This window comes from Heptranchias perlo, chromosome 3, assembly GCF_035084215.1.
Source record: "Heptranchias perlo isolate sHepPer1 chromosome 3, sHepPer1.hap1, whole genome shotgun sequence".
Taxonomy (NCBI): domain Eukaryota; kingdom Metazoa; phylum Chordata; class Chondrichthyes; order Hexanchiformes; family Hexanchidae; genus Heptranchias; species Heptranchias perlo.
The window spans coordinates 45,471,702-45,494,802 of record NC_090327.1 but is presented as its reverse complement, the minus strand read 5'-3'; the positions used below and the strand labels follow the sequence as shown (position 1 = coordinate 45,494,802).

At 46.2% G+C, this 23,101-nt stretch overlaps 1 protein-coding gene across 1 annotated transcript in view; it reads left to right on the top strand.

Annotated features, from left to right (window-relative positions):
• necab1 (N-terminal EF-hand calcium binding protein 1) overlaps window positions 1–23,101 on the top strand; it is a 204,728-nt gene that overhangs the window by 19,786 nt on the left and 161,841 nt on the right. The gene's annotated exons all lie outside the window — the stretch shown is intronic.

Below are 23,101 nucleotides of genomic sequence, written 5' to 3'. Positions count from 1 at the left end.
GGGCCAAGTGCAGGCAATTGGGACTAGCTTAGTGGTATAAACTGGGCGACATGGACATGTTGGGCCGAAGGGCCTGTTTCCATGTTGTAACTTCTATGATTCTATGATTCTATGATTCTATGATGGTGTCTCAACACAACATGATGCAACATAATCGTGTCTCACATGAACGTGTCTCAACACATGATGCAACATAATCGTGTCTCAACACATGATGCAACATGATCATGCCTCAACACATGATGCAACATGATCATGCCTCAACACAACATGATGCAACATCATAATGTCTCAATGCTTTTTACAGTTCAGCCATTCTTCTGGCTCAGAAAACTAAAATTAGCTTCTGTTATAATGGGGGTAATTTTATGAGACCACACTGTCAGTGGGAATGCTTGCCCAGTAGCAAATATCAGAAATTCAAACATACACTGCCAATGATTTTCTAACCAAAATTAATGGTCATAAAATTGTGAGCAGTGCACACCCGGATTTGAGGCTCCATGCCAGCAGCACAGACTCATAAAATTGCCCCTATTTAGTTTTACTTGATACTTAGCTTATATTTGGAATGCCCTCACAATGTTTCAACCATATCTTAAATGGTTTTGACCTTGGTGCTCACTCTGGCTTCCGTTTTTTCCTTTTTATATCTTGTTTACTCGAAACAACTTCGTCAGCTTGGATTAATGGCTTCTTTTAATTTTCAGTGGATAAAATCTGACTTCATACACCATGAAAGGTTTTCAGTTTTCTGTGATACTATATTGCATCAGCTCAAGTTACTATCTCTATCAAGATCACAGTGACAAATGCCTGGAGTTTCTGATCAGCATTATTTTAATTGGTGATAACTAATTAATTTTAAATGAACTAACACTGTCACTAAAGTAACAACATTAGGAAAATCTAGGTTACAGATTCATACTGTAGATCCATTGCAAGAGGGACTTAAAAATATTTTTTTTCTGGTCCTCCTCGGTGTTCACCATCTTACCCTGCAATCATAAAAGATGTTGCAAGTTTGAGGAGTACATACAGTCACATTCAAGTGCTTATCCTACATCCCAGTGTGTGTGAGTAAATGAACATGCATCGTGTATTTAGTTTTTTATTTGGAAACTTCCTTTTGGGGCACAATTTTTATAAAGGTAAGTGCAACAATATTTCAAATGTTAAGTTTCAGCTACAAAGTTTACCCTGATGCAGTATGCACGTGAAGCTAGGGAAGAACTGTAAGGTTGTCTGAGTGCTTTGCATGTGGTCAAAGTCAAGGTGTAAAAGGCTGAGAGGAAACTCTTTGTGGCATGCATTCTTTTCTCTTTTTCTGTCTTCTTTGTATAGAGAAATGTTGGGTAGTCTTATCTTTTGCAGATTTTCTGAGCTTGGCAAAATTTTACCTCATCTAATCCCAACTACTCTGGATATTGGACAATGCATCCTCTCTGCCTCCACTTTCAACACAGGCCAGATCGTTCACCTGTGGGGAAGATGCCTTTCAGTGCCAAACAGGACAACCCTCGTTAGTCCCACTTCATGGGAGAGCAGCTCTGCAGCTGCATCATTATTCTGCAATGATTTTCTGCATCTGACATTCTTGCCGTAGAGCGAGAAACAAATCACCCCTTTATCTGGCAACATTAAACTTTTTAGAGCGTCAATGGATAGTCTACAACCCCCTGTCCCACCTTGGGCAGGAGGCTCAATCCAAGCTAGGAGCTCTGTCTGAATATTTAAACAGGGCTAATCCAAAATGATGCTGCAGGATTGGATGTTCCTATTTCGGATAAGCACAAATCTCAGTTTCGCAGCCTAAGAACCAGGACTGAAAAATATTCTTCATAGGGTGTTTGGAAAACATGTTACAGACATGATGCTGTGATTAAAAGAGGCCACCTGTACTTAAAGGGATAGAGCTGCCTGAAAATAGCATTCAAGATAGTCTTCACTAGCTTATTCACACACTCCACACTTTTATTTAATTTATTATAGAGTGTACAGTAATAAGAAAAATAACACAATGGTTAAGTTAATAATGACAAACATTCCTTTTAAATTACTGCCACAGAGCTGACTTGAATTAGAACATAAGAAATAGGAGCAGGAGTAGGCCATATGGCCCCTCGAGCCTGCTCTGCCGTTCAATAAGATCATGACTGATCTTTGACCTCAACTCCACTTTCCTGCCCTATCCCTATATCCCTTGATTCCCCTAGTGTCCAAATATCCATCAATCTCAGTTTTGAATATACTCAATGAATGAGCATCCACAGCCCTCTGGGGTAAAGAATTCCAAAGGTTCACAATGTTCTGAGTAAAGAAATTTTTCCTCATCTCGGTCCCAAATGGCACAGCATTTTAAATTCACATTCCCTTGCTTAGCCAAGTAATTACCATCGTATGTTGCATTGATATGTAAGCTTGAACAGCAGCGTGGGAGTGCAGATTGGCAAAGGAGGAAGTATCCACCCAATTTTAAAATGTCAACATTTCTGGAAATATAATTAAGGATGGAATATAATGAAAAGAGAAATGGGAATACTGATGACAATACTTCCTGTAAAGTTCAACAAAACAGCATGAATCATTCACTGAGGCAGAGAATATTATCAAATAACCTCTTTGCGTGGGCATGTGGAACCATGGTACATCACTAGCTGGATCAATGTGCGGCGAAAATTATTTCTCAAGTGTCCTCCTGTGAGACACCCAGCAGAAGACGATGATTGACATGCTGCATCCACAATTCCATCGACCAAGTTACAGGCTTTCTTCCAGATGCCATGCCATCACAATTACATGCCAGATTTACCATTACATCTACATGTAAAAATATACTGGCCTCTCAATCTTTTACTGAGTTTTCCTTACTGATAGTAATTACACCACTAAAGGGAAGCCAAGGACACCTATTGAGCATTTTCCTGATCTTCCGCTTTGGAAAAGCTGCTCGAGGCAAGGCCGTCTAGGAGTAGTGGAAACAACGCCAAATGGAAAAAAAGGTCTGCCATCCACATCTGCTGTAATCCCTCCACTCGAGAGGCAAGTCCTTTGCAACAGCAAAATACAGCAGTCACTGTTCCCCACAACAGACAATCTTCTTCAGAGTCACATTATTCATGAGGACCTTTCCTTCAGGAGTAGCTTTTTCATACCTCACTGATCTGCAGATTTGCAGCCGTTGCTGTCTAGGCTCAGAAGCTTCACTGTACAAACCATTCCTCCCAAACAGCAGCTTTACATGAGCATTCACCCCATCCCATTGTGTTAACTGCCATTCCTCCCAAGGCTCTGGTGCTCCATGATAGCAACTTCTCCTTTTCCAGGGTTAAGTTTTTACAAGAACAATTGAGCCTTTTACAGCTTAGCTTTCTCCAATATTCAGCAGCCTATGGTTGCTGTTTCCAGTATGCAACTTCTCACCACAATATTGACTATAGTGGCACACATTAACCGAGGCAGTTCCTAGAAATACCTAGCCTGTCATGACCACATTGTGTTAGATGCTACTGTTATGATTCAGACTTTTACCAGATACCTTTATCACGCCCAGCACAAAAGTCAGCTCACATAGGAAAGCACTTTCACTCCCTATGAACCAAAGTGTTACCTCATGCACATGGTAAACTGGGATAGCATGTCCTGAGAAACAAAAGATTTGTAATAGATTTACACATAGAATTACCACCACACACCCACGTCACTTCAGTGGATTAATAATATTGTTCCCACCAAACGTCTTCGTAACAGACTAAAGTACCAAACAGTTTTATTCACATATAATGATTGTGGCATAAATGAAGGGGCCAAAAATCCTTGACCCCACTTCGTCGGGAGAAATGCGACAGAGCGAGCTCCTGACCCCACCAGAGTATCCACGGACTGGGCGGGGGTCATTTATTTACATGGGTTTGGTGGGGCACTATGATGTGGGAGCACCATGGATGCCCATGAGATGTAGGGCATGGGAAATCTGGTGCCGGATGGATCCTTTGGGGTGTCATTGACGGTTTTGCCAAAAGTGTTGAAAGACAAGCAGATCAGCCCACCTGATATAGACTGATCTAAGCAGGCATATGAAGCATTTCAGTGGTCTTCCAGGCCATGACTCTAGCTGGAAACTCCAATTGGCCCCACTTCCTCTGCATCCCTATTGTTCAATACACTTTGCTTAACGTAAGTAACAGTCTCAACATACCTTGGGCATTCCTCCTGCCCTCAGGGAGATGGAGGATGAAGAGTAATTCTTCAGCCAGGAGCAGAGGCAAGTTTGCCTGCATTGGAGGAGGGCCCAGCAGACCCGTGCCTATCCAAGGAGCCACTTGTGTGGGCTCTCTGCAGCCCTGACATTGGTGTGGAATCCCAGACCATCAGCTAAAAGAAAATAGAATGAGGCACATGCCTCTACCAAGAATCATATAGAATATATTCCGGACTGCTCAACCAGGATTGGTCTTGTGGAATTATGTAAAACTCCAAAAGGGTATTAAAGATTATAGCTTTGTGCGGCATGCTGCACAATTTTTCTTTCCGGTAATGAATCACCATGCAGAAGGGGCAGAAGGAGGATGGTGAAAGGGCCAAAGACAGTGGAATGAATGAAAAAGGACCTGCAGATTTGGCAGCTACACTTGGGCCGAAATATGTTTAGGAAATCCATCAATGATTAATTAAGAACCAATTTGTGAGATTCCACAACAAGCATTCCTGTATCACCTTCCTGATGAACTGTCACACCAACTCTATGTAACATTGTGATCAATATTTTTTCTTACCCACCATGAGTCCACATACAGTCATGTGCTCAAGTAGAAAGTTCAAACAGCACGAGCGAAAATCGAACATCAAGTTCAAGTGGAAATTTATTGATGTCAAAAATGTACTTCTTGTTTCTTTTATTGTTTTTTCCAATGGTGCTTGCCCTTGGTGACATTGTATAGTGAAGTTCTGGTATGCATCGTCTAAGTGCTATCCTAATGGGAGAGGCAAGTGAAGTGGCTGATAGCTGACATTTTTAAAGGGTTTTTTAGGAGATGGAGTTGGCTGATTACCTCCTTCAATGGGATTTGAAGATGCCATGAAACTGCAGGTGCCACTTGTGCTGCTGTGGTGGCTGCCTGAACCTGCTCGCCTTCTGGTTCTGCACAAATCCTTTGAGTGGGACAGCTGCATGGCATGGATGATGAGACACTTCCCTCATCTTGCACTGCGTCAATATCTTGAGATTTGCGGCACCCATCCAGTTTTCACCCCCTCTCTTCTATTCTGGCTTTCCTTGGCCCGCAGTCAAAAGACATTGATGAAATACAAGCTGTTTCCTGAGACCTACCACAGTTAAGCACTAAACAAAAATGCAAGAACATGGAGCATGCAAGTGGGTTTTAGGGAACTGTGCCATGGTCCCAACCTCCATCTGTGAGAGCAGAGGTTTCCAGGGAAGATGAGTTGTTTCATGCCTGAATTTAATTTACCTTACACTAGTTTTAGAAAGGGAAAAAGGGTGTATAAAGATAAGGCAACATCCCATGTGATTATGTAGAAGTCTGTGTGTGTGTGTGTGTGTGCGTGTGTGTGAGACATGCCATTGCAGTGCACTGTTAAGAGATAAGTACTGGACTTACCTTTGCAAACTTTTCCAAGGTGTTGAATTTCTCCCTCATCTGGATGGATGATCTCTTTATTGCAGAAACTGAATTCACCTGCTCAGCCACCTCTTCCCGGTCAGCCTTAACCATAGTTTGCAAAGAAGAGTGCCTCTCATGTCCAAAAATGGCATATCTCCTTGTCATTACCTCCCTCAGCATGTTCTTCATGGCTCATGCAGATCCTCCCTTTCCTCTGGGAATTGGCAAACTCTTGGCTCATTTCAGCACAATACTCAGCAGAAAAAGCAGAATTTTCCAATCTGCAGAGAACAGGAAATGGAGGTACAGCTTTGAGGAGCTGCACCAGCACAATTATAGTTCTCAAGAAATCATATTTGGAATGCATCACCCATATTCGAATGAAGGGACCTTAAACAATCTGGAAAGTATCCTCTCTCTGCACCAGAACCACAAAATGTTCTGGCACAGCTGTGTTTGTATTGGAAGTGGAATTTCAGTCTCATAATTGAGTGATCGGGAATTGGGAGGGAGGGGATAGAGGGAGCATGAGATAGGTCTCATGGAAGAGGTGAAGTTGGAGAAGGAAGAGGAGGGGAAAGTGGAGAATTAGCAGCTAGGGAGAAGCACAGATGGTCTCGATGATGGTGATGAAGAAGTACATTAGCTCTTTGCACTTGGTGCTGGAGGTGATGGTGTAGGGGAACGGGGAAAGAGATTTGAGTTCATCATAGAAAAAGAATCTGTATGTTATCCTTGCCCTTCAAGATAAAGCCTAAAGTAACAGGAGGATTTGACTGAGGAGCGTGAGGTAGAGTTTAACATGCCAAGGCACATTTGACGATGAATAACTAGACCAGTTGTGTGCCAGGTGCTCTTGAGTTTACATCTCTCAGACTTAAGGGGGTAAAGATGAGAACTATACCAGAAGAACGGAAGGAACGATAGAGTGATATTGCAGGAACAAGGATGTTGAAGGCAAAGATAAGGAGCAGTCGAGCAGATCAACAGCAGAAACGTTATTGTGGCGGGTAGAAGGCCAGAGGAAAAGGAGTTGGACGTATCTGAGGAAGCTGAGGGCATGTTTTTTTGGGGTGGTGGGTGAGGTCAGTGGGGTTGAAGAAGGCAAGGAGATGTGGGTGATTACGAAGATGAAGATCTAGATCTCAGAGGTGCAAAGGCTATGTGCGAAGGAATGATTGAGGTTAAGGGTGTGGTCATGAGTGTAAATGGGAAAGGTTATCTAAGAGGTGAGATTGAATGAAAACAGAATAGACGAGAAGTCAAGGGCTAGAGGATAGAGGACTTTAACGTAAAAATCACAGAGGAAGAGGAGGTAATTGGTGCAGAGGCAAAGGGAGGAGAGAAGAGAGGAGATCTTGATGAAGAAATTGTGATGAGGTTTTGAAGGGTGGAAGATTATAATGATTTTGAGTTGAGAAGTGGGAGGGATGAAAAAGGATTAGGTGCTTGAAGGAGGAGAAGGTGCCAGAAGAGTTGGGGGAGAGACCGAGGTGGGACTCGCAATAATGGTTTGGGTGGAGCAGGTGATGGAAAGTGTAGCCCTCGGTGAGGGAGAAGGAGTCACTGTCCAAAAGCCAGGCTGCTGTCATGGCCAGGATGTGAATAGATTCATCCACATGCAGTTATGGATGCCTTTGCCACCCTGACCTTAAAATCCTGGAGATGTACTACACATGTAGAACAAGCTGGTATTATACTTTTATAAAGTGTTCATTTAATATTTCAACTACTTTAACTTTAACTTTAACGTAACTACGTAGAATTACATCGAATGTACAGCACAGAAACAGGCCATTCACCCCACTTTCTATACCTTTCTCCCTCATGTGTTTATATAGCTTCCCCTTAAATGTATCTATGCTATTCTCCTCAACTACTCCTTGTGGTAGAGAGTTCCACATTCTAACCACTCTCTGGGTAAAGAAGTTAACTGTTGCTGTTACCTAATTAAGAATGAGATGAGAAAACATTGGCAAAGCTAGCATTAACATCAAAATATCCTGGTATAAACACAACATATGTCGCCAGTGAATTAATCATATAACAATATTCCCTGCTGGGTGTCGTTAGCAACATATTTGGACATTATCATGATATTATGGGCATGATTTTAACTTGGAAAAATGGGTGGGTTGGGGGCAGGGGAGGCAGTAAAACAGTTAAAAATCTAAAACCCGCCCCCAACCCACATCCAACCTGCCCATTTCCGGTTTTAATGGAAGCGGGTCAAGGGGCGAGCAACCAACCCGCTCTTGGGAGGCAAGTCGGTCACTGAAAGCTTTCAAGGAAGCTGCGGGCCTCCATTTTAACAGATTTTTTTGTCTTTAACGCCTGGGGGCCGGGATTCCCAGGCCTTCTACTTCACGCCACGTGAGAGGAGGAGAGAAGGCCTGAAAGAGCAGGTAAGTGCCTTTATAGCACAGCTGTGGGCCAGGAGGAGCAGGAGTGCTTCCCCCAGGCTCATCAAACCTACCTGCAGCGACCCCACCCCATAATCTCTGACCCCCTCTCCCATGATCTCCAACTCCCACACGATCTCCGACCCCACCCAAAATCTCCGACTCCCGATCTCTTGTACTTCTGGAACTACCTTTAAAAATAAATACATTTGTCTCTTCTGTAAAGTTCCCAGAATTGAGAGAATGGGAAATGGAAGTGTCCTGTGGCACAATGTGGGTACGGTAGCAGAGTGGTTATGTTACTGGACTAGTAATCCAGAAACCTGGACTAATAATCCAGAGTCAAGAGTTCAAATCCTGCTACGGCAACTGGAGAATTTAAATTCAATTAATTAAATAAAATCAGAAATTTAAAAAAAACTAGTATTAGTAATAATAGCCATAAAACTACTGGATTGTCGTAAAAACCTATTTGATTCACTAATGCCCTTTAGGGAAGGACACCTGCCGTCCTTACCTGGTCTGGCCTATATGTGCTTCAAGACCCATAGCAAAGTAGTTGGTTCTTAACTGCCCTCTGACAATGGCCTAGCCAGCCACTCAGTTGTACAATCTTGCTAAAAAAAGTCATAATAAGATTTAAAACAGACAGACCACTAAGCACTGGACACGACAAAGGCAAACCAAACCCAGTTAAACCTGCAAAATCCTCCTCACTAACAGCTGGGGACTTGTGCCAAAATTGGGAGAGCAAGCCTGACATAGCCATTTTCACAGAATCATACCTTTCAGCCAACGTCCCAGACTCTTCCATCACCATCCCAGGGTATGTCCTGACAGACTGACCAGAGGTGGTGATACAATGATATACAGTCAGGAGGGAGTGGCCCTGGGAGTCCTCAACATTAACTCCGGACCCCATGAAATCTTTTGGCATCAGGTCAAACATGGGCAAAGAAACCTCCTGCTGATGAATTAGTCTTCCTCCATGTTTGAGCACCACTTGGAGGAAGCAACTAAGGGTAGCAAGGGCACAGAACATACTCTGGGTGGGGGACTTCACTGTCCATCACCTCGGAGTGGCTTGGTAGCACCACTACTGACCAAGCTGGCTGAGCCTGAAGGACATAGCTGCCAGACTGAGCCTGCAACAGGTGGTGAGCGAACCAACATGAGGGAAAAACCTACTTGACCTCATCCTCACCAATTTACCTGTCGCAGATGCATCTGTCCATTACAGTATTGGTATGAGTGACCACTGCACAGTCCTCGTGGACACGAAGTCCCATCCTCGCACTGAGGACACCATCCAATGTGTTGTGTGACACTATCACTGAGCTAAATGGAATAATTCAGAACAGATCTAGCAGCTCAAAACTGGGCATCCATGAGGTGCTGTGGGCCATCAGCAGCAGAAGAATTGTATTCCAGCACAATCTGTAACCTCATGGCCCGGCATATTCCTCACTCTACCATTACCAACAAGCCAGGGGATCAACCCTGGATCAATGAGGAGTGTAGAAGAGCATGCCAGGAGCAGCACCAGGCATACCTAAAAATGAGATGCCAACCTAGTGAAGCTACAACTCAGGACTACATGCATGCTAAACAGCAGAAGCAACATGCTATAGACAGAGCTAAGCGATTCCACAACCAACGGATCAGATCAAAGCTCTACTGTCCTGCCATATCCAATCCTGAATGGTGGTGGACAATTAAACAACTAACGGGAGGAGGAGGCTCTGTAAACATCTCCATCCTCAATGATGGCAGAGTCCAGCACGTGAGTGCAAAAGACAAGACTGAATCGTTTGTAACCATCTTCAGCCAGAAGTACCAAGTGGATGATCCATCTCGGCCTCCTCCCGATATCCCCACCATCACAGAAGCCAGTCTTCAGCCAATTCAATTTACTCCACGTGATATCAAGAAATGGCTGAGTGCACTGGCTACAGCAAAGGCTATGGGCCCCGACAACATCCTGGCTATAGTGCTGAAGACTTGTGCTCTAGAACTAGCCGCGCCTCTAGCCAAACTGTTCCAGTACACTGGCATCTACCCGACAATGTGGAAAATTGCCCAGGTATGTCCTGTCCACAAAAAGCAGGACAAATCCAATCCGGCCAATTACCGCCCCATCAGTCTACTCTCAAGCATCAGCAAAGTGATGGAAGGTGCCGTCGACAGTGCTATCAAGCGGCACTTACTCACCAATAACCTGCTCACCGATGCTCAGTTTGTGTTCTGCCAGGACCACTCGACTCCAGTCCTCATTACAGCCTTGGTCCAAACATGGACAAAAGAGCTGTATTCCAGAGGTGAGGTGAGAGTGACTGCCCTTGACATCAAGGCAGCATTTGACCAAGTGTGGCACCAAGGAGCCCTAGTAAAATTGAAGTCAATGGGAATCAGGGGGAAAACTCTCCAGTGGCTGGAGTCATACCTAGCACAAAGGAAGATGGTAGGCCAATCATCTCAGCCCCAGGACATTGCTGCAGGAGTTCCTCAGGGCAGTGTCCTAGGCCCAACCATCTTCAGCTGCTTCATCAATGATCTTCCCTCCATCATAAGGTCAGAAATGGGGATGTTCGCTGATGATTGCACAGTGTTCAGTTCCATTCGCAACCCCTCAAATAATGAAGCAGTACGAGCCCGCATGCAGCAAGACCTGGACAACATCCAGGCTTGGGCTCATAAGTGGCAAGTAACATTTGTGCCAGACAAGTGCCAGGCAATGACCATCTCCAACAAGAGAGAGTCTAACCACCTCCCCTTGACATTCAACGGCATTACCATCACCAAATCCCTCACCATCAACATCCTGGGGGTCACCATTGACCAGAAACATAACTGGACCAGCCACATAAATACTGTGGCTACAAGAGCAGGTCAGAGGCGTGGTATTCTGTGGCGAGTGACTCACCTCCTGACTCCCCAAAGCCTTTCCACCATCTACAAGGCACAAGTCAGGAGTGTGATGGAATACTCTCCACTTGCCTGGATGAGTGCAGCTCCAACAACACTCAAGAAGCTTGACACCATCCAAGACAAAGCAGCCCACTTGATTGGCACCCCATCCACCACCCTAAACATTCATTCCCTCCACCACCGGCACACTGTGGCTGCAATGTGTACCATCCACAGGATGCACTGCAGCAACTCGCCAAGTCTTCTTCGACAGCACCTCCCAAACCCGCGACCTCTACCACCTAGAAGAACAAGGGCAGCAGGCACATGGGAACAACACCACCTGCACGTTTCCCTCCAAGTCAAACATCATGCAGACTTGGAAATATATTGTCGTTCCTTCATCGTCGCTGGGTCAAAATCCTGAAACTCCCTTCCTAACAGCACTGTGGGAGAACCTGCAGCGGTTCAAGATGGCGGCTTACCACGACCTTCTCAAGGGCAATTAGGGATGGGTAATAAATGCCGACCTTGCCAGCGATGCCCACATCCCATGAACGAATAAAAAAAAATGTGGCACAATTGAGAAATTTTTCTATCTCAAGATTGTTGATTAGGAACAAATATATTTATGAGATACCTTGATGGTACAATTGTCTACTGTCATATTTCTTTTTTAACTCTGAAGACCTAGATTCAAATCTGGGCCCGAAAAATATTTTGTTTTTGGTTCTTAGACAAGTTTCAGTGGACTTATTATAAACTGGTCTTGGACTACACTTTACCAACATGTTTAGCTATCACCTGTGTATTGTCCTTTTAGGACAGTTAGTGGATACACACAATTGCTTTAAAAAAAAATGGCAATTATTTCCACTCCTCTACAGTTGCTGGGATACAGTTCCACAGTTACTGGGAGGCCTCCAATACCTCAGCCAACTGACCATTTTTGATGCACGGGCTGAATTTTAAACCTAAATTTTGGGTGCATTGGGGCTGGGGGGGGCGGTGGGGGGGGCTGTGAAAATTGCAGGAATGCAGAGCAGGTTCGGAAGGCAGCTCCAACCTGCCGACTTTTTTTTATTCGTTCATGTCCGAGTTTCCCACAGACAGGCCTGTGTGCGTGTGGGCGTCCTGAATCCGGAAGTTCCGCCGGCAATTAAAGCCGGTGGGATGATAGTTAAAGAACCAAATGTACCTCATTGAGGTACTTAAGGCACTTTACCTGTGACATATTAGATAGTTAGAACGATTTTTAACTTTCCTGGGTGGCTTTCCCACAGCTTCTGATTCATGTCTGGTGAAACCAGGAGTGAAGGGCTGGATCAGGGAAATAGAAACAAAATAAATTAAATAACAAAGTTAAAACACAAAATCAATCTATCTTTCCACCCTGCTCCAATGTCTGATGTCTCCATCTCCGATCTCCCCCTCTCCCCCCCCAGCGATGTCCCCCCGATCTCCCCCTCTTTCCCCCCGATCACCCTCTTCCCCTCTGATGTCCCCCTGATGTCCCCTTCTTCCCCCCCGATCTTCCCCTCTCACCCCCCCCCATGTCCCTCGGATCTTCCCCCTCCCCCCTGATCTTCCCCTCTCCCCCTGATTTTCCCTTCTCCCCCCCCGATCTTCCCCTCTCCCCCCACCCCATCTTCCACTCTCCCCCACCCCACCCCAATCTTCCGTTCCAGCGCCGGATTACATCTCTCTTTCTCTCCACCCCCCCCTTGTGTTGCAGCTTCACCCTCGACACCCCCGCCCCCCCCTCCCCCACTGCCAACCCACCACCATTTCAAAGTTGAGCCCTAAGAATAATTTCAATTTTTATCACCGGACAAGAAACAGGTGACAAGGAATTGGCAGCCTGTTTTACACCTCATCTGATTTTCTTCTCCAGCGATAAAAGTTAAAATTACTCGCAAGATTTTAGTTAACTACCGAGAGCATCACAGCAGAGCCCAAATTATCCTCACCCAAGACCCGCATAGCATTGTTTCCAAAAGGAGTCTTTGGATTGTATCACAGTGGCTTGGATTGGAACACTGATGGCTTTACCCACCCTAACCCAGGACATTTATCCCAATCATAGTGCCCCTAAATCTGTCCAGCTGACTCAGAATTGATCCTGGGACCTTCTGGTACGTATGATTTAATAATAAGCCAAGTGGTGTTTTCCGCACTAAGTCATATGGGGGAGCTCCATTATTTTCTGTGTTGGTAAGCCTTTTCCCCTGTATTGTAGTCATTTGTTTCCTATGATTACCAATTAAATCTCTCACATTTTGGTTCAAAACTATGTCTTTAGAACAGCATCATAGGAAAAATGTATAATTTTCTGCAGCTGTCCTATTTAGCTGAAAGAGTGATGATAGGTTATCAGAGGATTGCAGAAAAGATGATGAAATTGTTTGTTGATCCAGGCAATGAAACTGAAGATAGTAGCTCAAGGGAAGAAATTACTAACAGGGAAAAGATAGATGATTGTGTGAGGAAACTTCCTTTATTTTAAAAGAAAAGGAGTATTTTCTAGCTGAGATTGATGACATCTCTATAGGTGGTTAGGGCCAAATGGACATCAAAAGTAATTTAACGTAGAGGAAGGCCTCAGGAGTACACAGAAAATATACGGAGGGAAGCTTAGACAGCGGAAAAAATGGCCCTACAGAGTTGGTGCATTGGCATCTTCAACTACAATGCATGCTTTATGATGATTCTCTTCCTGGTTAATTCCAGAAATCAAGCAGGCTATTTAGAATGGTACAAGTGAATGGTCAATTGATGGGAGAGTTAAGTCATTACAAGCTTGAAATTTTGCTCGTGATATTAACAATGAATGTGTTTATATGAAATGTCTCTTTGCTTTTTTAATGCCTTCATTATTAATATTACACAGTGCTATTTTAGTTTATAAGGGTCATATTTTCCTTTCTTTCTGAATATACAAAAGACAAAAAATAAAAGGGCAGGTTTTTCTGTGTTGGTGCAGATGCAGTTGGACAAAATCACCTTTTCTGCCAAAGTTTCACCTCACACTATATCCAAGGTCAGATCATTTGTATACACAATAGACTTGTTAGCAAAATTAAAGGTAGCGTGGATACAATACTGGCAAAGGGACAGAAAGCAGTGGTGAACGGTTGTTTTTCAGAATGGAGGGAAGTATACAGTGGTGTTCCCGGGGGTCATTATTAGGACTACTACTCTTTTTGATATATATTAATGATCTGGACTTGGGTTTAGAGGGTATAATTTCAAAGTTTGCAAATGATATGAAACTCGGAAATGTAGTAAACAATGCGGAGGATAGTAACAGACTTCAGGGGGGACATGGACAGACTGGTGAAATGGGCAGACACATGGCAGATGAAATTTAATGCAGAGAAATGAAAAGTGATACATTTTGGTAGGAAGAACGAGGAGAGGCAATATAAACTTTTAAAGGGGGTGCAGGAACAGAGAGACCTGGGGGTGCACATACACAAACCTTTGAAGATGGCAGGACAAGTTGAGAAGGCTGTTAAAAAAGCATATGGGATCCTGGGCTTTATTAATAAAGGCATAGAGCACAAAAGCAAGGAGGTTATACTGAACCTTTATAAAACACTGGTTAGGCCTCAGTTGGAGTATTGTGTTCAATTCTGGGCACCACACTTTAGAGAGGGTGCAGAAGAGAATGATACCAGGAATGAGGGACTTCAGTTAAGTGGAGAGATTGGAGAAGCTGGGGTTGTTCTCCTTAGAACAGAAACGTTTAAGGGGAGATATGATAGAGGTGTTCAAAATCATGAATGGTTTTGACAGAGTAAATAAGGAGAAACTGTTTCCAGTGGCAGAAGGGTCGTCAACCAGAGGACACAGATTTAAGGTGATTGGCAAAAGAGCCAGAGGCGTCATGTGGAAACATTTTTTTACGCAGTGAGTTATAATGATCTGGAATGCACTGCCTGAAAGTGTGGTGGAAGCAGATTCAATAGTAACTTTCAAAAGGGAATTAAAGAAATACTTGAAGGGAAAACATTTACAGGGCAATGGGGAAAGAGCAGGGGAATTGGACTAATTGGATAGCTCTTTTGAAGAGCTGGCACAGGCATGATGGGCCAAATGGCCTCCTCCTGTGCTGCATCTACTATGATACTATGATAATAACTGCAAGCTCTCAGCCTAGTTTCTTGCCTGTAGGGCTACAGCAAAAATTTAAGGGGATATGGCTACTTCAAGGTAAGTGGCTGCATATGGAGATAAAAATTGTTTCAGCCTTTCTAAACTGATATCGCAGTTGATTCCTGTGTTAACCTGGAAGGAAATACAGGCATAAACGCTGAGGATATTGGTTACTTTGATGGCCACTTGCGGCAGATAGCACATGTGACAGATGACACAGCTCTGCAACTACTGACCTGGAACCTGTGGAGCTAGTTTCTGTGGAGCCAGTTCCCCTCTTTGCCATGAAGGTCTGCAAGGCCTGCAGATATGACAAGTGGCGGAATGACAAGTGCCAGCCATGCAGCTCTGGTGCCTCCTGATCCCCCTGACTTGCATTCTTTCATATTGTACTATTTTAACTATGAAATACTGTTGGTGTCACCTTTGCTCCTTAGCTTATTTAGAATGTTTGCTCTTCCTGAATGCCAAATTTAAAAAAAAAAATCTTATTTCCAGGAAACTAAGAGATACTTGCCACAAAACCTAATGTACAAGTCAATCCTCTATTCCAAATTGTCACTTTAATTTTAAAAATCTAATTTGTGCCACCATATATATCGTGTCCTGATTTTACAGGATATAAAAACATGCATGAGATGCTGACCCTGCTTACACTTCTAACTATCACTCTATTGTCCTCGCATTGATATTTTCTAAAGTTACGGAAACCGCTTAACACTCTTAAATGAACAATCATCTTGAAAGTTCTGGGCTAATCCATGATCACCACCGTGGCTTTCCACGTTATCTTTTCACAGGAAATCTTGTTTTACATCTTATGTATCTCTGGAACTCTGCTGATTAATCTATAATTGTCTTAGACGTCTCAGAAGCCTTTGATAGAGCTCAGACTGGCACGGGTGACATCCCTAGTTGCCCTTGAGAAGGTGGTGGTGGACCTTCTTCTTGAACCGTTGCAGTCCATGTGGTGAAGGTACTCCCACAACACTGTTAGGTAGGGAGTTCCAGGATTTTGACCTAGTGACGATGAAGGAATGTTGGGATGGTGTGTGACTTGGTGTGGAACTTGGAGATGATTGTGCTCCCATGTGGGAATAGTAATGCCGTTGAATGTCAAGAGGAGATGGTTAGACTCTCTCTTGTTGGAGATTGCCAGTGCCTGGTACTTGTGTGGCAAGTTACTTGCCACTAATCAGCCCAAGCCTGGATGTTGTCCAGTCTTGCTGCATGTGGGCTTGGACCGCTTCATTATCTGAGAAATTGCGAATGGAGCTGAACACTCTGCAATCATCAGCAAACAGCCTCACTCTGACCTTATGATGGACAGATGGTCATTAGTGAAGCAGCTGAAGATAGTTCTTAGATATTGCCCTAAGGAACTCCTGCAACAATGTCCTGGGGCTGAGATAATTGGCCTCCAACAACCACAACCATCTTCTTTTGTGCCAGGTATGACTTCAGCCACTGGAGAGTTTTTCCCCTAATCCCCATTGACTTCAGTTTTACTAGGGCTCCATGGTGCCACACTCATTCAAATGCTGCCTTGATGTCAAGGGCAGTCACTCTCACCTCATCTCTGGCAGCTCTTGTGTCTATGTTTGGAGCAAGGCTGTAATGATGTATGGAACTGAATGGTGCTGGTGGAACCGAAACTGAGCATCAGTGAGTAGGTTATTGATGAGTAAGTTTTGCTTGATATCACTGTTGATGGCTCCTTCCATCACTTTGCTGATGACTGATTGGGCAATAAATGGCTGAGTTGGATTTATCCTGCCTTTTGCTGATGGTTCCATTTTACATTTCAGATCACAGCCCCTGAATGCGTGCAATGTTCATTCCTCTCACAGCGCAGTGGCTGAATCATTATTTTATGCCTATCTTCTCGGACCTCAAATGGAATTCTTACATTTCCTGCATTGTGCCACTCGTTTATTTCCTCTTCAACAAAATTTAACTTTCCAAAAAGGCCAAAGCCACATAAAAACCATGAAAGGCTTTCTGATATTAAGATGTGTTGTATGTATTTGCAGTATTTTTATCAAATGGCTCAGATTTCACAGCTATTTGTCTAATGAATTACAAAGGTGATTTTAGCAAGTTGCCCTAACCTCTATTCTCAAACACACAAGGGTTAATATTAAGCATTCTGTCTTTAAAGCTCAAACTGTTCCACAGAGCCCCTAACAATAAACAGATCACACACTGACAGTATTAGTCAACTTCTGTCTCTAGCAACAGATGTTCTGAAGAGTTTACATCAATGGCATTGAAATGAAACAAATTTAAGTTCTTTTGAAAACTCAGTGTGCAACGTTAGCTTTGAACATTTTTTCTGTGTTTGATCCCTCACGCTGCTTTCACTAAATGTTTAGCATCTGTGATCCTCTCAGTATATTTTGATCTGCTCATATCGAGCTGTTGATTAGAGCTTGCAAGGTTTCTAAAATCGCTTATTTTTTCCCCATTCACTTTTATCCAGTTTGATATGCGTGATAAGAATACAGTATATACCGCTTTAAAATGATACTGATTACATTGTAAGTTAAGGCGAGGCTAGTTAGGGATGGGATGACATGGTATACCTAACCTGGGAGAGCTTAATGCTACCTGTGAGAAGTATAAAAATGTTCCATTCCACTGTTAAGACATCTTTCACATTGAGAAAAAAAAATCAGCACAAAATTAAAGGAAGAAATAAAAGATGGAACAGATTGTGGTTTGTGTTCAAATGAATGAGGTGACTCTGAAAGCCCTAATATTGATCCTGCAGCATTAATCATCAGCTTGACTCACTTGGTAGCACTGTCACCTGTAGAAATTTGTGGGCTTGAGATACATATCAAGATGTGAATCAATAATCTAGGCTGACACTCGAGTGGAGCATTGTCAAAGGTGCTGTCCTTTAGACAAGATGTTAAACCAAGATCCCACCTGCCTCTTCAGGAAGATGTTAAAATCTGTGAAGCTAGGAAGAAATTAGGGCTGATATTCTGTAAAGATGAGATAAAATAAACTGAAGGGGCTTCTTCATCGAGCCTACCTTGTGGAAACTTCTTGACTATGAATATCTTCTGCAGTCTTTACATCTTTATTATGACAGCAGAGCTCCAAAAATCATAAGTCAGCTTTCTTTCTGTTGAAAATTTTAAGATAGCTATAATGTAAGCCAAAAGCCCTTTTCTCATTTACAGTATGGTACATTTGATAATTTAGTTCTCCCAGTGCAGAGCTTAGAGCAACTGGAGTGCATACCATGAATTTGCTCGTAGAAGTCACAATTTCCATCCCATTCATTTTAATGACCAATAATCTCCACTCCCAAGTTCCTGATATGCACTCTGGTCGCATAAAGCTCTGTACTGGGAGTGCTGATTTGTAAAATCTATACAATATTGTTTGAATAAATGAAATCATTCTAGTTTTGTTATATTTTTATTATAATGCTGCAGCCTATATTTTGCTCTGGTGGTTTTAAGTTTAATCGCCATTGTCATAAAGTATTACAGTTTTCTACAATTTGTTCATTTATCATTAAAAGGGGATGTGTTGCTAGGAGCACATACAGTAGTTTATGCTGATCTGTTTTATTGTGTGTGGAACTGGGTTAGAGCCATAGAAGATAGAAGTTATAGCACAGAAGGAAACCATCCATGCAATATGTTTTTGCCGGCTTCTTGTTCATCACTGAAATCAATGGAAATTAAATTCGGGAGAGATGTATAATGGTCTGCTGATCCAATATCACCCATTTTACACTATCACCCAAAGTCAAAATTACCCCCTTCATCTATGTCTTTATTCCTTTGTTCCTCAGTATTTTTTTTAAAAACTTGCTAACCATTAACATCTCATCCTCATGAATAACATATTACCTCTATGACTAGTTTACTCTGCTGGATAACATGATGTAGTCTTAAATATTACAAGATTCAGTTTGGTTTTAACAAGCACTTATACGATGTTTCATGGTTCAGCTGAAAAGCAGGCTTATTTATCCTAATAGCTATAATGGGCTCGAATTTAGCAGGCCTGCGGGTTCCCAGCGGGTGGTCCTCCGGGAGCATGGAAAACGCGGACGGCTAATTGTGTGCGTCCCCCACGCGATCGCGGGATAATTGAACTGATTAAGCCCTGCTTCCGGGTTCTCCGCTCCCCAGCTGCGTGCCGGCCGGCTGCGCATGCGCAGTACCGTCGACGCGATGTAGGAGCTCCAGTTAAAGGGGCAGTCTCCCAAAGCCCCTCCTGCTACAAGCAAGCGGTTTGAGACGATGGCTCAGCAAAGGGGAAAGGCTGCGCCCCGTTTTTCAGACCTGGCACTGCAGCTGATGCTGGAGGGCATGAGGAGGAGGAGGGAAACACTCTTCCCAGAAGATGGACGCAAGTTCCCTGCCGCCGCAACCAGGAAGGCATGGGCAGAGGTGGCGGCGGAGGTGAGCAGCAGGGGCAACACCCCAAGGACTTGGGAGCAGTGCCGCAAGCGCTTCAATGACCTGACTAGGTCTGGCAAGGTGAGTACACCAACGCACCCTCCCACATCCCGTCCCCACCATCACGCCGAACAGATCACAACCCCCTCCTGCACAGCCACCACTGCGCTCCATCAGCAATCCTCACAGCCACTCATTCACCATCCTCGCCGTGCACGCAAGTACCCACCATCCCTGACCCCACCCGAACACTACCACACACCCCAATCCCCATGCAATGGGATGGGCACGTGGCCCATGCTTCCTCCCATCCATCCGCGCCACGCTCAACCCAACCACACCGATGCTCGATGCGTCTCACGATGCAATACGCACCCACTCACACATCTGTGTTTTGCCTTCACAGGAGAAGAGAAGCAAGAACAATAGGGAAAGGGCACGCACCGGAGGTGGGCCGCCGCAGGTGGTGGAGCTGACCGACGCAGAGGTGGAGGCGCTCGACCTCGCCCGCACGCGACATTGCCTGTCGGTGGCCGATGGCGAGTGTGTCGCTGCCGAAACGGCCGGTAAGGGAAAGCTGACACTCAACACCCATGATCGCGAGTTACCGTCTCATCACCTGCCATCAGGCGCACTGTCAAGTTGGTCCACATGCCTCAAAGTGCCCTCTGTTCTCTTGCAGGTCCGTCTTTGGGTGAAGCGATCGTGGAGGGCGATTCCTCAGAGGACATGGCGGTCTCTGAGGGTGCATCGTCACATCAGAGCCAACCATCCACCAGCGCAGAGACACGCACCTCGGTGGGTCCCCCTCGCCAACTAGTTGGGGTAGCACTTGGTGAGTCACCGCGCACGAGTGAGCATGAGCAGACCCTGGTGGCAGGGGCAGCCGCGGAGGGTCCGCGACGGAGGGAGCACTCATCTCCAGGCTCTGCTCAGCCGGACCCAGATGCTGAACCCAGGGGGCCACCAGTGAAAAGGAGAGTCGTCGAGGGCCACCAGCTAATTGCTGAGGTACTGGCAGAGGTGCCGCGCGCATTGTCCACAATAGCGCAGGCGATGGAGGAGTCCACCTCCTGCATGTGGGCATTGGTGGCGCAGGCACAGGAGGGTACCGGCGACACAGTGTCGCAGGTAGGTGCGGGACTGTCTGCGGTGGAGGACAGGCTGGCCTCCCTCGAGCGTCACGCACAGCTCCAGATCGAGTCCATGCAGGCCCTGACAACGTCTGTACGGATTCAGGGTGAGCAACATTCCGACGCCACCAACAGGCTGAGGGATACACTAGGGGTGGCCTTGCAAGGCCTCACACATGCCATCCAAACTGCCGTCCAGCAGGGTGGAAGGGGTGATGTGGGCCGAGGCCAAGAGAGGGATGATGGTGACCGGGGACATGGAAGCGGGGACGCCTCTCAAGGCGCCCCCACGTCCCACCCGTCACCCACCTCTCAACCAGTACCCGCAATGGTGCCTCCTCTCCAGTTGGCCGAGTCTGCCCCTGCCCCGGTGCAGGAGGAGCAGTCTGTGGAGGTGCCGTCACGGGCACCGAAACCCAGGGGCCGTCCGCCAAAAGCATCTACCCGGTCAAGGCAAGAAGACGAGCAACCTGCCACTACCTCTGCTGGAGCCACAGGGGTAGCACCACGTAGGGGTACCCGGAAAAGAATTGCAAAGGCCTTATAATCACAAAGGGAATACACCAGGGTGTTTATTATTTTGTACTTTTTTTCTTATATAATGTCACATTCGAGATATTAAATACTCTATTCTCACCACTCCTGCCACCTCTCGTCCATTCTTCCGCGGCTTGTGCAATAGGTGCGTTCCGTGGAGGCCATCATGACGGCGAACACCTGCTGCCACCCATTGGGCACACTGCTGTGGGTGCAGGATTACTGGCAGCACTCTTCAGTGGAGGGGGCTGGTATGGCCGCTCGCATGTGCAGGTGAGGAGATGCGAGCGCCTCGCAGTGTCTGACTCTAGGAGAACCGTTGACGTATGAGTGCCTCCCTGGCCCGGCGACCATCCCGGTGAGTCGCGGCTCGGCGCATGGGTCGTCCAACATCCTCTGGCGCGTCCTCCTCCTCCGCCTCCTCCTCCTCCTCCTCCTCCTCCTCCTCCTCGCCCTCGCCTTCCTCAATGTGGGTGGCGGGTGTGGATGGGGCCTCCTCCAGCGGCACCCCTCTCTGTTGGGCCATGTTGTGCAGGGCACAGCAGACAACTATGATTCGTCCCACTCTGAATGGTGTGTATTGCAGCGCTCCCCCAGAACGATCAAGGCACCTGAAGCGCATCTTGAGAAGCCCTATGGTCTGCTCAATTGTAGACCTGGTAGCAGTGTGGCTGTCATTGTACCGACGCTCCGGCTCGGTGATGGGGTTCCTCAGAGGTGTCATGAGCCACGTGTGGAGGGGATACCCCTTGTCGCCGAGGAGCCAGCCGTTGCCGGCGTTGGGTGCCTGCAGGATGGGCGGGACGGCGGACTCCCTGAGGACGAAGGCATCGTGGCAGCTGCCGGGGTATCTGGCGCACACGTGTAGGAATCTCTGGCGGTGGTCACAAGATGAGCTGGGCGTTCATGGAGTGATACCCCTTCCTGTTGATGAACAGCCCTGGCTCATGCGGAGGTGCCCGTATTGCGATGTGGGTGCAGTCGCTTACACCCTGCACCCGTGGGAAGCCGGCCATGGCATGGAATCCAACCGCCCTCTCCATCTGGCTGCGCTCGTCCATGGCGAAGTTGATGTAGTGGGAGGCCCTGCGGAACAACCCATCGGTGACCTGCCTTATGCACTTGTGTGCAGAGGACTGACAGACCCCGGTGATGTCCCCGGTGGCACCCTGGAAGGAACTGGATGCGAAGAAGTTGAGGGCAGTGGTGACTTTGACGGCGACAGGTAGGAAGATGCTGCTTGGTCCATCAGGGAGCAGCTCGTCGTTAAGGAGGCTGCAGATGTCGGCGACTACCTGCCGATTGACTCTGAGCCTCCGTATGCACTGCTCCTCGTTGAGGTCCATGAAGCTGAGCCTCGCTCTGTACACCCTGTGCGGAGGGTAGTGCCTCCTGCGACGCATCTCTCTCTGCGGTTGCTCTCCCTCCTGCTGTGCAGGTGGGTGTGACACAGCACTGTGTTGGGGGACCCCACCTCTCCGAGGCGGACGGCGTGGACTGCGAGGCTGCTGGGGCTGCTCATCCTGTTCGTCCTCCGACGATGTCAACGCACCACCCATCTGGCAGGTGTTGGTCTGAGGGGTTGTGCAGGGTAGGTGGGTGGGTCCTCGGACTGGGGCTGCGGTTTCGTGTCGGTCTGTCCTCTGGCTTGGCGGGGGGTGGTGGAGGGCAGGGGTTGCCCTATGTGACGCGGTGGCCTCCTGCGTGGGTGAGGGCTCTCCCCCGTGGAGCGCACCTTGGCACCTGCCACAGGCTGCTGGCTGCAACACGCCTGGTTGGAACGGTACTGTTTCCCCCAGTGTGTGAAACTCACTGCCTTGAACCTAAAATCCCACACTTCCTCTTTTGACAGCTGCTTCAGCTCATTAACTGACCACAACGAGCAAGTTAAGTACTCTCAAGTGGAACCC